The following is a 12700-nucleotide window of genomic DNA, read 5'->3' as shown; positions in this document are numbered from 1 at the left end:
CCTTTTTTTTTCTCTCTCCATTATTTCTGCTCTGCTAACATATTAATATTTTGGAATAATATTGCCTTTACAATAAAACTAAATGTGACAACTTGTCACATGGATCTGTCTTTTTGTTCACACGGTCATGATGCATTTCATGTTCTGTTTTTWGTTGTTTTTTTTTCTTTGTGCTTGTGCTGCCACTAGATGGTGACAGGAGGCCTATAACCTTCTTTCATCATATTCCTGGATTAGCAAAAAACAATGTGAAGTTATGTTAAGTATTTACACACAACAATATATACTCCCTCTCAAGTGTACATACCCCTTTAAAAATGTTTTTGATATATACAAATAAAAAAATTATCAATTGTATTGCCCCATATAACCTAACAATTCAACTAAGCAAGAAATATATATGTTRGGAGGAAAAGAAAAAGTTTACACAAGACTAATACTCTGTGAAACATTGATTCGGTTTCTGCATTCAGATGTCTTAGGAAGAAGTCTGTCAGCATATCACATCATAACTTCACAATATTTCCCCCAATATTGRTGAATTTTGAACAAATATTTGCCCCCCCACCCCAAAAAAAAAATTGGGTAAATATTCTTTGGGCATATTCTTCTCAGACTACGACCACATCTTTTCTAATGTTGGTGTTTTTTATGCCAGACACACTTTTGAGATGTGGTAAAAAAAAAAAAAAACAACAAAAACTTCAAAAACGTAAATTACTTTGACTGTGAGACATTCAACATATTTACAAATATTTGTTTCAACCTCTTAGCAAAGTATCTGACCATTTTCTATCTTATCTTTTCAGCAATTTAAAAAACCATTAACCTCTCTTTAAACCAATAAATGACAASCATTTGAAATGTCACCTGGCCATTGCCTACTTGTGCAATTCTGCTTGGGAAAAAAAAAATAAAAAAATTCACTTCCAACCCAGTCTGGAATTTCTCCTCTTGACTCTTGATTGTTTCCGGTCGATTTTACGCCGGACCAATGCGCAAACGGAAGGAGACGTTGTGAATGATGACGTCGATTTTCTGCGCTGTTTTAGAATTGTAGTCTGTCTGTAGTTTTAGCGATGGTAGCGGAGGAAGTGAAGGAAGCCATTCAGTCCGTGTTGAGCCGCCTCGTTCAAATCAGCACTTCTTTCTTCGCAGTGGAGGATAGTTGTTTACATCGCAGCTTCTTAGCGTCAAGCTAGCACATTACATATGTGACGGGCAAACGTTAGCAATTGGATAACGTTTAAAACCTCAACACAGTCCACGCCACACCTGCAGGAAGCAATCGTTTCTCAACAGCTGAGAGCTCAGACCCCTCTGTACGAAACAAAGTTTAGATTTTACCAGGCTGCAATTTAACGATCCAGGGGAATTATTTGTAGCCCTGATCCTGTGTAACTTTTCTGCTTATTGCAAATGTGAAAAATAGTTGAGAATCAGACCTACTAAAATATATTTTTAATAATTATTCCCTGCGGATTTAAAAAAAAATAAAAATAAATCTACATCATATGTTTTTACAAGTTTTTAAGTAATTTATGGATTTTTATAGTCTTAAATTCCTCTGCAGATAAAAAATTATATATATTATTTTTTTTATGTGGAGATTGATTTTAACCAAAACATAGGTAAAGAAATATGAAACAGATTATAGACAGCAAAATTTTGCAAAGGAATGTGACAGAATGTAATGACTTCTCAAAGCTATTTTTGTCTTAAAAATAAAATGCATATACGACCAGAAACGGTAAGTTATTAATGTATTTATTTATAAACGTGTTCTCTGGACATATTCTGCTCTTCTCTCTTTTTGGGTAGTGAGTGGAGGGTGGGAGTGTCAGGCTTTCCTCATGCTGCAGCCCCAGGGACAGGGGTTTAAAAAAAATGCATATCACAATCCCTTTCCTGTTTCCATGCCAACACAACCACACATGGGGAAAGCCTACACACTCCACAGGCAATGGAGACATGGCAAAGGGAACCATTACAAGCATGACTGAGATGTTAAAGAACTGCCTTAGAGAGTACAGTATGAGGAGAGCTGAGTAGGATAAGAAAATTAATAATGTCTTTTTTTTTAGATTGTGAGAACATTTCAAACTCCTTAAGCACTGATAAGTTGCTCTGTGGAGGTGCCTGGTCATCTGGCCCATTTGTTGCTCTAATATGTGGCTTAAAAAGCAACTCAAAGAAATACAGTGATTATGTAATAAGTCCTTCCACAATACTGTGATATTAAAATGAGTTTCCTCTGTCTGTGAACACATTCATTAATATGTATAAACTGGGTACAAACCACAGTGCTAACCCAAATTCTGATTCTATTTCCATTTTAGCTTTTTTTTTTTTTTTTTTTAACCTGGGTCGTCTTATACAAGACATCATGGCCCACAATGAGTTGGCACCGCTGCCAGTTGCATATTTTAGCATCCATTAGAAAAATCACAGAATTTATTTAGTTTTTTGTTTTTTGCCACTATGGTGAAGCGACCATGATCCAAGTTATTATACCATTGTGTCTGTGAGTAGTTGAGTAATCATTCAACTCTTATGTTTGTCAAAACGCATGTCTTGCATAGATTTAAATTCTCATTTTGTAGAGAATCCTGTCATGTCTCGAAGTGTTGCCTWWGATATTTTGTGTTGCATGTCCAGTTTTGGTGTTCAACTGCATTAGGATGGGGCATGTAATATTTGCTAAGATGTTACCTAGTTCTTTTGTGTTTTCTTTTTTTTTTATATATAATTAATGATCTGGGGATGAAAATTTCCTACTCAATACACAGTCTATGAATACCCTAAGTGGCCACATAATCGTTAGCTGAAATAATCAGAAAGTAGGTCAGGATGTATCACACGGAGCATTCAACACCCCATGGTGAGTTGAATTTYCATCAGATTGCGTAACATGCCATTTAGAAATGTTATTGTCGGGTCACTGCTTAAAGATTTCAGTTGAACTTCTGTCGATTTTGAAGCAGCAAAGTGGTATGTGTGGTATTTATGATATATCAAAATTGTGAGTGATTTTTTTTTTTTTTCCATAACCAAAAATATTTCTGAGAGCCCGGCTTACCTGCATATCAAGTTGTGCATGCTGCAGTGTCAAATGCTTGGGAAAGTGATGCAGCACCTTGCCATGCCACTGAAAGGCAAGGCAGATCTGCTGCAGGGGTATTACCTGGAGCAAAAACCATAAAAACTAAACCTTTGTTTTGGAGTGTACGTGATTTCAAAGAGCAATCTTTCATTTATGAGTTTTAATAAGTACATACGATTATTAATATAGTCATTTTCACAGACGAAATTACTAAGTCCTTCTGAGTAAAAGACAGACAATGATATGGCRCATATTTTGTGAAATTTATCTCACAAAATCTAAATGGAAAAAAAAAAAGCAGAAAAAAAGGTCATCCTMAATGAAGCAGAAGCTACAAGTACAGCAATCTTTTCTGTTTCACATCCTTGCAGGAACATATAGGAAATATTAGATTTCATAAATCTTTTAACCTCAGGAGTAAAATCAAGAAGATGGCAATCCCTGCAACGTCTCTTTTTCACAAATGCATAGACCTGTGGAACAATTGAAATACTGTGAATTTATGATCCGCTAWGTCTTAAAGCAAGAAGACTGTCTCATTTARCACCAGAGCAGACTTCAACATTTTTCATTTTCATAAACATTTACAGTCGGTGAGGCAGAGTCGGGGTTTTGATGTGTGACGTTTGCAGCTTGGAGACTGGTAATAATCTCCCACRGGGATCATGATCTCAACTTAATGCATGCTTAATTTTAAAATGACAATGGCTCTTCTGCCCAATGTCCCAGCTCTCTCCCATGCCTCCCACAAATCTTCTTTGCCGTCTTGTCGCATACTCGCCAAAAAAATTATTTTGCGAGTATGGTAGGACACACACAAAACGTGACAGAAATTTATTTTTGAGAGACAATAAAGGCATTAAGTTTACTGATTAAAACATTCAAATCTCTGCTGCTGTAATTGCATTTAGAAAAATATTAGTTTCACAAAGAAAAAAAAGGACCAATATCCTATCTAATGCATTACAGCGAGTGGTAATTTTTCAGTTTTTTTGTTAAGAAAGATCTCTGCCAGCGAAAGAAGTGGAGTGATTCAATACTGCAGTTCCATGAGATTAACCTTCCATTTATAAACTGTTAACTATTTTTAAACCAAAAAACAAAATGATACCAGTCGTTTTCTTTAGAAGAAAAGCTCAAGTTGATACCAGTCAATGTCAAAATTTAGAATTAATCACTACAGGTCAAAACAAATTAAACTGCAGTTAACTTTTAAACAAATTGGGTGTAAAACCATTTCTATAAATGAAAATGTTAATTTCAGCCATCGATATATAAAAAGAACATTTTCAAAATACACTACGCGTATTTTGTTACTTGCTAAGTTATTTCCTTTTGAACAAACTTTGTGTGTAACTTTGTAATATACAACAGTGTCTCTAATGAAACAGACTTAATTTGTTTTGATTTTGACCCAAGCGCACTCTCAGATCTAGTAGTTTGCGTTCTCATCAGTGGGTACATATGCGGTATTTTTCTGCAGCTTCATCCTGGGAAAGCTTGAACCTTGTGATGTCAGCAGAGATGATGATTTCTTCCTTCCATCCATCCAGATTGCTCTGGGTCACAATGACTCAGAGGGAGACACAGAAAACCACCATCAGACCATCCATCTGTTCTCATATATTTTCTCATTTCTGTCAGCCAGCAAATTAAAACATAAAATCTAGTAATTAAGGAAAAACAACATGAGACAAGAAAGTGCAGCAAGTAAAACACCAAATCATTAAACTTAATCAACTGATAGTGTTCCTTTTCCCTCTCTTTTTGAAATATTGAGCTCGCCTGGGACCAAGACTCTGTCAGATTAGTGGAGGTTTTCACAGTTTGGTTTAACTATTGTAATTGTTTTTTTGTTTTTTAAACCAAAACACAATGAATCTTGTCTGGAGGGTGCTAAAGTAAACATTTCTGATATGCTCTGGACTGAACCTGAAATCATTATGTGAATGCCAAATTTCAACATTGATCATATGGAGTAAAAAGAGCTCTTTCTTTTTTAACCTCATTTTTACAACGTGGGAATCACAAAAAACGTATGTAAATAATGTTGTCCCAAAAAGAGCAATTAGTAACACTCAACTAAAATGCTAAGTAAAAGGTGAAGGATGAGGAAAACTAAGACGACTAAAAGGCAAACAGTAAGAATACAGAATGGGATTAATAAAATAATTCAAGGATGTCATAGTTAAATGTGAACCGTAAATTTGGAAAAATCAGGTTTATTTAAAAGGAATTTGTGAATGAAGACTAATTTATATTGATTGAAACAATTCATTGTGGGATTAATAGTTCTTACACCAACCTTCTTGCTCCTTGTAGTTCATGGCCATGTAGGCCAATATGAATAATAACTTTTCCAAACCTCTTAAACTATTCAGTTGGTTTTCACTAATGAGATGATCTTACACTACACACATCTACACCTAATTTTTTTATTTTTTATTTTTTTGGCGTGGATTGAACTGGGTGGGAGTCAAGTGTAGGATGAATTCAAATATTTAATTTAAAGAAGAAAAAAAAAGTGACGTGTGCGCGTGTGGAAGAATTGTGTTTTGTTAAAAAAGAAAAACAGAAGCAAAGAAACACATGAGTCATGTTGGAGAATCAAAGAATAATATGTAACATACCATATTATGCCCATCAAAACTACAAGTTGTTATTCTCTGTGTGATCTCAGAGTGGACATAGCATGAAGATTTGTCCAGAAGAGTTCCTGGTCTTAAATTAAATCCCTCAGAATGAAGTCTTCGGGAAGCTACGTTAGCTAACAACAGGCGCTAATGTTCATTTGGTCTCTACAGATTTTTAAACCACAGATGGATGAAATGGCTTCTGGTAAATTACAGCGTAGCATAGTTCATGTGACAGGTTGCACAAAGGCTCCATGCAGAGAGTGTTTGTGCAGTAGAGAATATAGGAGGCGGCATAGCATCACTGGAGAAAAGCAAATTACGTTCATCAAAGATATTTCCAATAATTACCTTTTTAAACACTGTGCAGGTTCATTTAGCCATTGCTTATGCTTCTCAAATTAACACAACATGCATCAGTTCAAGAACTTTATTTCTTAAATTCATAACAACTGCACATAATTTACCAAAATGAAAGCTGCTACATGAGCCAACTGACTCCATGATCAAACAGGTTCCATTTGGCTACTAAAACTATGAGGAGCAAAACAGACTGTCTGCAAATCAACAAAGAGAGCCACATGGAAGAATTACCTAAGCTAATGTCTCCTAGAGCTGTTTGCTCACACCATTTAAACCCTCTGACTCTCCTCCGGTATCCTTTCTCTTACAATTGCTGTTTTTGTCAATCCCATTTTATTTATCCGGAAACGACTTTAGTGTTATTCCCCCTGACCAAATGGGCTTTGTACTCTTTGCAATGGTTATCTCTTTACAATGCAGACCAGCAGAGCATGTGGGAAGTGTGAGGATAGCTTACAGTATGAGTAGGCAGTGAAAAGAAAATCTAGGTCTGTACGCACATAATCGAACTCAGTCACTTCCTTTAACTATGACCAATTTAATCCGTCCACATGTTAACCAAGTGCCAGACCTCACTATGATCGTATTTTATTTAATGTCACATCTAGTAAGTGTTTGTGCAATGCAGAGGTAGCATGATGGAATATCATAAACCCACAAGGACATATTCTGTTTTATAAATCCCAGGAAAAGTAATTCAATAATTTTGCCAGGGGCACATTATTGCAAATAATTGTTGTTGAATTTATTGCAACTACCGAACAAAAAAGTTCCAACTTTCCAGATTGAAATAATAATAGTGTGGAAAAACAAATGACAGCTTGTTGCAGAACTGAGCAATTAGATCATACGATTTGGGCCAACCCAGCATGTGCTTTTCTGGTGAAAAAAAAAATTAAAAATCATATTTATTCCAGCATTCATTCAACTTCAGCAAATTTGGTTTCTTTTTTTTCTTCTTTTGCTCCATCTGCCACATTTGATGATTTGGGAACTGTATCTTTTTAACAGTATAAGACAAAAATTTTACACAACCAAACCAGTAATATGATTTAAATATACAGCAAATTATTACTCCATTATTACTAGCCAGGAAGCAAGGAGGCTTTCTGCCCCGGCATAAAGCCTTCTTTATGCCGGGCAGAAACTAACCCACTAAAGCAGCCAGAACTCAGAGGCACCGGGGCAAAGAGGGCACATTACCGCTAAGCCCTGGGAGACCGAGAGGCATGGAGTCCTGTCCAGCCCAAGGTCCCCCCAACACATCCCTGGAAGCCATAGGCTCCTGTGTAGTCCTGTTTGTCTTTTGTAATGAATTTTACTGAAAGAACCTTTACTTAACAATCTGTATTTCGGATAGACATGCTAATACTTTTGCTTAAGAGAAAGACATGAACACCCCTTCCACCCATTCACTTGTTGTTTGAACGTCTTAGTGTTTCTGGGATAAGTGGCCCGGGAATACAAACTCATTAGCAAGCCTCAGTAAATCTGGCACTGCAACACATCCATCCACCCCCAACATCTAATCAAACAGAGACAATACATCAAATGTCTTTAGAACAAAATGAATCGATTGGGTATCGCTATGCCGGTTCTGGTGCGCTAAATGATGCAGGCTGACACACATCAGAGCTTGAAGACTTTTCCTAAACAACAAAGCATAAAGATATCTCCTTTTTAAAATGGTCTATCCTGTTTTTTTCTTGCTCTGGATTTCCATCGTCTTGGACTAATCTTGGTAGGATAAAGAGGGTGTGCAGCTGTAAATGAAGCACGAGCAGGGAGGGACATAACAGAACAGAACCACAGAACCAAAGATCTGTGAGGTTTCAGCAGACCAGGTGGAATAATTAATTTGCTGTAGAAGATCTTGAGCACACCAACAGCATGAGTCGAAGCTCAAACAACTGATATCTACTCAGTCTCAAAAGAAAGCTTTTGGTGCTGTTGCCTAGAAGTCTTTCCAAGTTTCAAAACATCCTCCAGTATGCAGCTTCTGGACATTCTCAAAGCAATAAAAAAAAACATCCAGAGATTGGATTCTGACACATTTTATACATTTTTTGTAGCTTTTATATTATGTGGTGTTAAAACAGCTTAATAACGCTGACGTAATGTGGCATAATTAGATGAGAAATAGTGGAAGCTTTTTTTTTTTTCCTTGTTAGGAGATAGAGTTGTGTCAAGCCCGTGGCTATTTGCATTTTAGCAGGTTCTGCTGCCCTTGTGACTAACCCTGTTATCACATGATAACATTGTGCTTCTCAGCCATACCCCAAACGCATAATTTCTTAATTAGCTTACTTCAGTGTTGCTAAGCAATTTCAACTGCACCAGCAGGAAAAGAAGCTGTGAAAGCAATCATTTTAATCACAGAACATTTTTTTTTCACTATTTGGTTCCAATGGCTGTCAACAAGGTAATTTCGGTGAAGTGTTTGTGAAGCATGCTGCTTCAGGAGGGACCGATTCTCTGTTTCTAAACTGACATTTAAAACGTTTTCAGACTCATAATGAGCATGCATAGCTATGTAGACAGAGAAAGCAGAATAAACGGAGATTAGCTTGAAGCCCAAGTGAAAGGTGGATAAAACAGATTTTCCACCCTGGAAGAATCCGTACTCCCACCAGGACTGCCCTCCCACTTGGTTTGTAGAGTGGGAAGCAAGTAGTCAGTCTCGACTCGTGCCATTTTTAGCTTGTTCTGCACCAGTGCCACCATGATTCGACACTTGGTGAGCAGAATAGTGATCAATCCCTCCACCTAGGAATGGAAACGGACAGCCATAGCCGGAGATATTCGAGCTATGGAGGAACTCGCTGCACTGTTACTATGGCAACAAGCCATGTGGGGAGGGGTGGGAGAGAAAGGGAGGGTGGCAGTAAGGGGGGTGTCAATGTTGGCTCTCTCAGATTGGATGCTGGTTTGTTTGGTGCAATGGTTCAGCCTAGCTTTTTGTGCACCTTGAACTAGCTTAGGCTTCTTGGATTTATGATGCAAAAACAGCAAAGACTGCAGATGTGAGTCATTGAAGCCCAGAATAATTGCTTAAAGCCATGAAAAACAATAACAAAAAAAAGCCTTTTTTATATTCAGTGACACGATAACTATGTCAGAATTTTCCATAACGGAAGCATTCTGTTCATCCTTTAGCTCAGAAATGCTTTCATTGTTTAGCATCTTCACTTATATGTAATATGTGGGCTAAAACATTCAGTTAGTCTTAGTTGCTTTATTTTATAAGCTTTTTTAATTAAGAAAAAAAATCACACAGAATACAGGAATATTACAATGCTACAGTATTAATATTTTAAGTATTTATAAATCCATTATATGCTTTTTTTCCACCTCTGTGTATTTGGTAGAGCAGTCAGTCAGTGGAGCTTGTCTGCGTCCCTCAGTGTTCTGACCCCTGAGGATATACATGCAACATTTACACACAGCCTCACCCAGTCTCTCTGATAAATTATTACTGAAATGCTTTCACAAACACATCATCTCACCGTGTCCCTGAGCGACTACACTGAACGCTCAATATCGTCGGAGTGAGTCCAGAAAATATGCATTATACAGAACATGTAAGCGGACACCTTAAACGCAAAGACGTGAAACCGTGCACACACACGCGTTCCAAACTTTTGCCCCATCCCGGCTCCCGAGAGCCTTTTTCCCAGCCGTCTTTTTCTCACAAAGATGCATTGATGCTCTGAACACGTGTAAGACTGTCACACAGGAATAGATCGTTCACATCACCCCTGGAGTAAACAACTCACTCAGCTGCACACGTTCAGGACACAGTCACCATCATCATTATGGGTCGTTTCGCAACTCTGCTTCCTCACTCACTAATGGCAAACATTTTGAACTTTTACTTTTGCATGGGACAAAAAAAAAAAACAACAAAAAAAGTTAATTCATTTGTAAAACCAGAATGAAAAGGCAGCAGGAAAGACTGAAAAACTTTCTTATTTGCTTCCTAGTTGGCACCAGTGGTCACCAGTTGGAGCAGGAACCACCGTGTGGATGTGCTTGTAATTGTCTTCCTCTCCTCTAATCTGAAGACTTTGTCTGGGAGCGTTCTCCCACGAGTCTCAAAGGAATTAGCGGGTCTCTAACCTCTCTCTGGGACGTTCCCTCCCAAGGGGAGCACGATGTCTGGCTGAGCAACACCTCTTGTTCCTGCAGCGGCTTTCAATCTGCCACTCATGAAAGAGTGGAGATGATGGACAGGCTGATGAGACTCCCTCAGTCCCTGAGTAATATTACTGTGTGCTCCAGCTCTGGAAATAACACATCAACGGTCCTACAGTGCTGCATGCTTTAGATATTTCTTTTTGTATCTGGATGTTCTTTTGCTCTACAGTAAATCCCAAAGATAATTAACCCATGATTGGTGGGTGACCTCTGTTTCACTTACATTTATGTCAAGCTTATACACTGGCTCCTACCTTATAACTCCGCTGCTCTTTCATTTTTAATTTAACAAACTCTTAATTGCATTTACAGTTTGGCTGTAAATGGATGAGTTAGTATGAAATGAATGAGTTGTGATTGGTTCCATAACAAAACCACACTATTTGATTCCAGTTGTGTTGCTTCCAGATTTGTTTTTGATGCCTTAACTCTAGTTCTCGTATACAACCCACTTTAATTCACGTATACAGAATGCAAATACAGCTGTTTAGAAGAGCTGATGGATATTTTAACCGTGTGTCAAATGAAATAGGGCACACAAATTAAGCCTAATTATTATTTTACTACAGGCAATGCATTTAAAAACAAAAGCTAAGAGGTAGGTAAAAACAAGACTATAATTGTCATGTGATAAAGTCTTAAGAGGACATTTTTATTTTATGCATCCAATAATTCTGGCATTATGTATTTTCTTTTGCGATATGTATAAATCAAGAACTTGGCATTGACTTTTTGAAATACATATCTAAGTACAGGTCTGCATTTTGGATGGAGACTATCACTATTGGAATGAATACCATAATTAACCCCCCCCCCCCAAAAAAAAACAACAGGAAACAGAAGAATGAATTATGTCGACAAAAATCATAATTTTGATTTTGGACCAACCAAAAGTCAGTCCAAAAGTCCAAATCCTCCTCAAATGTCTTCAGAATATTTTGGCGTGTTTGATTTGATAGAAGTAAGGGTAGGCTTAAAGTTTCATAACACTAGGTCTGACAACTGGGAGTTGCAACTGAGCCAACAKAGATTATTACCTGCAGCTATTGGCACTGAAAGATGCAGAAGAAAATAATCCATTCCACTTCTGTTTGCCACTCAAAAATGCTCTGTACCTCTGTGGCTAATTTCAACATTGTTTAAATATTCTTTTTTCTTTTTTTTTCCCCATTCAGGATAAAGAATATTCAATTTCCATGTCCAGGATGAAATTAAGCTAATTTTTAAAACAGATGCTATTGTGCTTGAAATTGTGCGCCTGCTTTTTTAATTAGCAGATTAAGAATTTTACAGTCTTTACCTCAATCGATTGAGAAAGACATGTAACAATGCTGTTGCTAATGTAGGATTGCAAACATCCTATATTTGGACAACTAATGAAACACACTTCTGGGTGTGTTTTGGTGAGGGACCTGGTTTTGTATTAATGATTTTTTTTTCTAAGCAGTTGAGGCACTACACACTGCTTAGCAAGGACAGGTTTGTTTCTTTCTGTACAAAATTATCTCTCTTGATCAGTAAAATGTTTTTTTTTTCAAAAGATTCCATTAATTGAAGATAAAACTGTAAAGATATTCTGCGAATCTCTAAACACTGCTTGTTGTCACAACTCCATTTAATCTAAAGGGCTAAGTGGCCCCTGCTCAGCAATGTTCTGTACCACTTTACCAGGATAATTAATTTCAAAGGAAAGAAATAAAGATTGCAAGTTGAAAATGAACCGTTATGTAAACTGACTCCTTTGCTGCTTGTTAAAACGTGTCCCCTGTTCCCATCACAGTGGGATTATATTCTAATTCTGTCCCTGTGGACAGCAACTGCAAATAAAAAGATTTAGTCTTGGTTTGGCTTGTTGTCTTCCATTCTTAAACGGATATTTGTATATTTTTTTTCATAAAGTCACTGCTTTTTTTGCATTTGCATGTGAACATGCGATTTAAATTTGATTTTGGTAGGGAGAGTGTGGTTCAGAGGATCAAATGCTCTCTCTGAGGATCAAATGCTCTCTCTTGTTTACCGCGCCTCTAAATCTTTTCCCTCGGGTGTGTGCACCTGATCCCAATCATCTGGCTCCCCTTTGTGACCTGCAACACCTGCCACACACACTGTCCCTCACTGACTCATTATGCTACCTGTACTTACTTCCATGTCTTTCCACAGGGATATATCACGTCTTTTAAACTGTCTCGGTGTCTCTGTCATCTTAATTGGYTTACATAGTTATCCGCTGAAGTCAAAGCTTTTTTTTCCCATCGTATTCTTCTGTGGATGAACCTGACTTCTTGTGTTTAACTTTGCCAGCTTGTTTTTCAGATGTCACATCTTGCTGCATCACAGCGCTCTGCAAATAGTGCATGAGTGCTAACCTGCTACAACTTCAATATGATTTAGGAATATATATATA

This window comes from Poecilia reticulata, linkage group LG3 (genome assembly GCF_000633615.1).
Source record: "Poecilia reticulata strain Guanapo linkage group LG3, Guppy_female_1.0+MT, whole genome shotgun sequence".
NCBI classification, from domain to species: Eukaryota; Metazoa; Chordata; class Actinopteri; order Cyprinodontiformes; family Poeciliidae; genus Poecilia; species Poecilia reticulata.
Note: the sequence above shows the minus strand (reverse complement) of the source record.